The sequence below is a fragment of the Pleurodeles waltl genome, chromosome 3_1 (genome assembly GCF_031143425.1).
Source record: "Pleurodeles waltl isolate 20211129_DDA chromosome 3_1, aPleWal1.hap1.20221129, whole genome shotgun sequence".
Taxonomy (NCBI): domain Eukaryota; kingdom Metazoa; phylum Chordata; class Amphibia; order Caudata; family Salamandridae; genus Pleurodeles; species Pleurodeles waltl.
Window position 1 is genome coordinate 619,954,487 of NC_090440.1, and position 6,000 is coordinate 619,960,486.

Here is a 6,000-nt window from a genome sequence, read left to right on the forward strand (position 1 = left end):
GTGGCGAGACACATCAAAACAATAGCATACCCACTGGCATCAACAGACAATCACACAAAACTGGTGAATGTCACAGCATGACCAGCACAGGACTCAGCCCTGGCTACAGCAATAACACGATTGTGTGTATAGAATCTACCAGGACCTCACTGAATCAAAGGAGAATCACCACAGAGACTAACTACAGAGATCATCAAAGTAATAATTATCAAAGCATGACCATGCACAGGATGCCACACTACTGAGAAGATGACAGCACAGGCATGACAAAACCACAGTGATTCCAAAACAACAATGCCAAAGTCTGATGAGAATGTCATCGAGATCCACTTATGACAAAGCGGCACTCCAGACCCTCAGACACCAAATTGCGAAAAAAAACTTCACTGAAAGTCCACTGAACCGGGTCAAACAGTTTAGAGATTAGCAAAGGGAAACTAGTTATTTTAAAGAAAGACATGTATGTGGGAAGCCTCCGAAGGACGCTTATTGGAGGGCTATGAAAATCATCGCTTCCACAGCCATTATCTCTGTGCAGTTAACACTGGGCAGATCGGACAACACGGCAGCACACAATCAGTGCCACATCCCTAACGTTCTGTTTGGATGGAATGAAGGGTGACCAGTGAGCAAATCCAGGCAAACACAGGGCTCTCCATCCCTGAAGGTTATACTGGAAGAGCCTTCTGAAAGGGCATTTACACCACTGCAGAGCTCCATCGTCTGTCCCAGTTTTAAACCTGCCATCACTTTGGCATGACGTCACTGCTTTAGCTTTGCTCATCAATGGCCAGTATACAACTAATGCATACTTACTGGTAACACACAGCTTCAAACCCTACGCTTGTGTAGGGCAGAAGGGCACACATGCTGTTACAACTCTGAAAGCACCTGGGAGTGATTAAAACTAAAGCGACATCTACAATAAAACAAATTTATATGTGCGCTGATTTTCCCCATCCACCTTTTCCCGTGTAGGAAATCTGCTGACAAAATGTCCTTCATTGTGTAAATAAAGACACAGAAAGATAAAGCAAGCATGCACCCAGAACTTAAAATGATGGAGGCCTGTAAGAGGTAGGCGAGAGCTATTCTAATTTCTGCATGGATGGCCATAAATTACTCATTTACTAAAAAATTTAACCTGGCATTATAATAATAATAACCTGATCCTTATTTAGAATGCTGCACAAACACGTGGCTTCATACCCCTTTAGACGGTAGGTATCCCTGCTGCCCAAAATCAATAGCAAGCACTTTATCGATACTACAACCTTCAGAATGACCTCTGTAAGGGCGGCACTGACCTACTCGCTTTATTTCCTACACATGGAAAGATGTATGCGGCATACATTATATGAGGGTGGGGAAGCACATTATTTAAACCCAAAACAAAACGGTATCGTTTCAGAAAAGACATTAATTAATAATAAACAAAGGAAGGAAAGGATGTGGATATTTGGGAGCCCTCTCACGCCGACCTAAGAATAAAATGACTACTATCAGGGTAGTTTTCAGCAGCTCTTTAAAGGGCTATGGAGTGAAAGCGCCTCTGTTTGTGCAGCGTAAAGGCAACCCCCGCTGCCAAGACCTGGTCTATGTATGACCTCGAACTCACAGAACCGAGATCAAAGCCCAGACTGCTCCGGGGGCCCTACCCGCCTGCCTTTCAGCTGCGCAGGAAGACCGTGCCCCGAGTACGCTTTCAAAGCAAGGGGAACGGAGACCCTCACCCTCCCGACTGTGTTAAAACTGTGTGCGGCCCCACGTGTTCGCATTGTATTCCTGTCTTCTAGTCTCCCAAAATGACCTGTACTTTTCCATCACTGCCCATTTGGTCACATTCGCGTATTTCAAAATATTCGTCTGTGCCAAGCATCTGCCGCAAACACAAAAGAGGATATTCCACGCTGGCTGTGCACGTGATTGACTCCTCCCAGCTCCCCCACCAACAAAAATGTAAATATCTATCAGCGCATAGTTAGTCATCACGTCTCCCCCAATCAGCCGTTCCCTCACCAACTACCCCCGTAAACGGGTGCCGGGGGGGGGAGGGGGGTGTTCTCTTAAACAGGACGGTGGGTTGGGGGGGGGAGGCATCAAGGGAGATCATTTCAAAGACACTGCCGCCCATCGCCTGACACAGAACAAAAGTTACTCCCCAATTCCCTTTATTTCCTCTGCCAACATTGCCCTCCCCCACAGACCCTCCCGAAGTCGCAAGAAACCAGGTGAAACCCGCAGCATTCACGTGTGCATGTGTTAGAAGCAGCCTCGCAGAGGGGGGCGGCGGATGGGGAAAAGCAGTTGCAGACAGAGCCTAGATCCCTCCATGCAGGGCTGGTCCACATGCACACACAGCTGTCAGGGTGCACTTACGGTGGTGCTCGAGAGGGGGATCCCTGTCTCTTTCGCCTTCAGGTGGATGTGCCGGCTTTTGTAGGTCCCTTCGGGTTACGCGTTCTTCCTCTCTCTGCCTTCCCTGCTGACGCCGGATCCCACTCCCTCTGCTAGAGCAATGGGAGGCAGAGAGGAGGTGTCACTGTTCTGGAAGCGCAGTTCCTTTGAATCGGGGGCAACCCTGCCCCCTGCAGGATGCAAGAGGCACAGCATCAGCTCATCACGCCAAACCTTGTAGCAACCGCGGAGGTGCCTGCGTCACAGCGAACGTGTGCAATATTCATGAGATCGGCTAACGAGACCCAGAATACCAACATATCATCTTCAAATCCTTCTGACTCAGAACAGAAGCAGAAAATAAATAATCCTTATTTGTTTTTAGGTCTGGTTTGACCGCATAGCTTTCTTTAGGACTTATTGTTACCCATGCTTTATACTTAGAGTGGATTGGATTTTGACTCCCCTGAGAGGATCGTTACTTTTCGGTCATGCCATTGGCTGTTTAATGTGCCATTCCGCCTGCCATGGAGTGCTTGTATTTCACTGAATGAAGGGTTAGTTTAAGTGCCAAAAGTACTGTAAATCACAGCATTACAATCTTTATGTCATAGATGCATTGCATTCCAAAAGCAGTACATTTGTTAGTGTTTTTTCCACTACAGCAGCCCTATTATATTTTAGACAGGACTGTAATGCCAGACTAATTGACATTCCTAATGATTGTTTATACCGGTCCTAGAACTTCGGGTACACGAGCACTATATTAATTGTTAAAAGTAGCATTCGTAGACCTAGAACAGTCCTCCAGAAGCTTACCTTCCTGCTTGTCAGCTTCAGCGCCAGAATACTTAAAGAGCATATATTGCACTGATTTACATTGAGGAGCTATTTAGAATCATATATCATACAGTACTGGTGTGCTTTTTTCATCTATGTGAGCTGCAATGAGCCTAATTTAGAGTTCAGTGATAATGAAAATTGTCCAATTTCTGGAAGAAAATCTAACTATGGAGTAGAATTCCCCGTGAAACGGAGGAAATTAAGCCAGTGATTTCTGCTCCATACTTAGAGGTTCCCCCCTGAATCTGAAGGATTTAATTTACCAACAAACTCAGGATCATAGTCAAAATGCAAATACATTGTTTTGCTGGTGAATACAGCACTGATTCGAGCAGTTGATGCAATCCAGTCAGATTTAGATGAGAGTAATCAGTCTCAGAGTACATTGAGATTCTTAAACCACTTAGCACTTGGCAGGTGTGTCGCTTTACCCCCGCATTTGTAAAACCAGCAATGACTTACCTGCTAACTTCAGAGTTCACAACCTTGCCAGCAGTGTATTTTGCCTAGATACGACAGAAGCACTTTTGAGAAACAGTAACACTGACCTGCTACCATGTCATGCTGGCCAGGTTGGCAATATTTGTTTTCCAGAAACAACACCCTAAGCAAGTATTCATTTATGAAAAACAAAACAGCAATGTCCCTGTATGCTGAGAGATTTATCTTCATGGTTGTGTGTATTATTTCTTTCGCACTGCTTGGGACTGGAAGGACTTGCACAGTGGCTGCGGGCAGCGAAAATCAGTGCCAGATACCCCATCCTAAAAAGGATGGTGCTTCCAACACCATCTTAATGGCCTGACTGCAGAATGTTTCAAAAAGAGGAGGAGAAAGTAAGGGGTCCCCCACGTCTAAATGAATCCAGGGAACAGAGTGTGGGGCTGTCAGGAAACCTACTAATATTTTGTGGGTTCTTAGTTACTGACTGACTCTAACTGATGCCCATAGATCTACTCTACCAGTAGATATGCATGGAACAGAACTGCTTCAAGTCCTTACAAGCTGGCATCAATTTGAGGAAGCACCTAACATCAATATGAAGTAGGACTTGCCGATGTTAACTAAATACATGTACTGGCCTATTACTAGTCTAAGAACTACCTTTTGAAATATCAATCTGTCTCTCCAATACTAATATAGATTCCTGATGCCTTCTGAGAAATCATGCCAGAATACACCGGTAGTAAAAAATCCACAGCGGCATCCAAATCTTCAGGGTGCAACTTTTTTTGCAGGGCAATTTGTTGTAGTACAATCCTTTCTTTAAGTGGTGGTCTGAAGTTCCTCAAGCTTCCAAATCCAGGATGGAATTGGCATAGATTTCTTCGGGGCTGAAGCCATAAAACAATAGAAGCAAAGCTAAATAAAGACTCGCAAACATAGATCAACATTTTAGAAATCAAAGCTATCGTTGGAGAGATCCAAATGATGCTCTGGGATGGGGCCCGGCTCGCATATCGCTTTCTAAGCTAACGCAGTGCTGGTAAAATGGGGGTCTGGCATTGCAGGATGTGCAGAAATACTACTGGGTGGTGCAATTGACTATTGTTAGTTGTTGGGTCTTTCTCCCCCATGCTCTGCTCTAGTTTCATATGGATAGATTAGAACTTCAGGCAGTGGGGTATCTCAGGGCCCTTTATGGAGGGGCTAGAAGAACCAACACACCAGACCCACAGGGATGGTAATGACCCTTTGGAATGTGGCAATAAAGGCCCTAAGATGGAAAAATAAGATCAGACAAGCGACACCACTATTGTCGTAGTTGGACTCCTGCTCTAGGCAAGACTGCTGGTTTAGCAATGACAGCACTTTTGTTTGTAGGCAACAGGTCAATCCTACAACAAATCACACCTGTTGGCCAAACCCTCGCGGCTAACAAGCAGTACCTCATAAAAAAGAAAAACAGTAAAAGGTGATTCGTGGCAGCTTTTACGCATAGACTCAAGAGTGATACATATCAGGGGAATTGTGGTTAAATGGACATTACCCTTTTCTCACATGAGCAATACATCTCAGTCACCAACAGGCAATGAATGAATGAATGAAGAAGTTTTCAATAGGTTTTATTTACAACGCTGCAATCTACTGTAAAATGCATGGGCTGCACTCATTAGGATAATGAGCAATGCAAGAAACAGAATTGTAAAAAACAAGAGTCATGGATACAAAGACCCCCACCATCTTGCAACAACATGAAATGTGAAATAGGCCCTAATACCCAAGCATAATGAACCTAATCTCTAACCTAAAGAGAGCTAGGTGTGTTAAACCTAATCTGCCAGTACCATGTCCATGAGAAGAGCCCCCCAACCCTTGTTACCTTGGAATTAGGTCTCTAGATCAGACCTTGTGGAGACATGAAGGCTGGGTCTGCATCAAGGCGACGTGTAGCATAGATAGCGTTGATGGCATCTCATAGGAATCCCTCGGATAACCTTGTCTGCGTGAGATGTATTTATACAGATCTTGTAGGACCCTTGACACAGGTATCTTCCCAAACAATAGATAAGAAGGCATGCTTGGGGCGGCAATTATATAAACAATTCCCTGAAAAGTACATTATGTTAGTGTCACACTTAAGTTGGAAAGTACATGATGTGAATACCTACGCATATCACTTATCTTTGACGCCGATAGTGACGCCTTCACAGTGGTGCACTGATAATGTGAAATAAAAACATTTTCCTAACTATAAACATCGCAGCCATCTTGGAAGAAATAATTAAATAAATGCACTAAAACAGAGCAGGTTAAGTC

General features: G+C 44.5%; 1 protein-coding gene across 4 annotated transcripts in view; it reads right to left on the reverse strand.

Annotated features, from left to right (window-relative positions):
• The window catches only part of SLC25A22 (solute carrier family 25 member 22), a 179,496-nt gene extending 176,929 nt beyond the window's left edge, over positions 1–2,567 (reverse strand). For 3 of the 4 annotated variants that reach the window (XM_069223107.1, XM_069223105.1, XM_069223104.1), the window contains exon 1: positions 2,380–2,567. The gene's annotated coding sequence lies outside the window, so the exon portion shown is untranslated. The remainder of the gene's footprint in view (positions 1–2,379) is intronic. The other variant, XM_069223103.1, reaches the window with a different exon arrangement.
• Between the last annotated feature and the right edge of the window lie 3,433 nt (positions 2,568–6,000).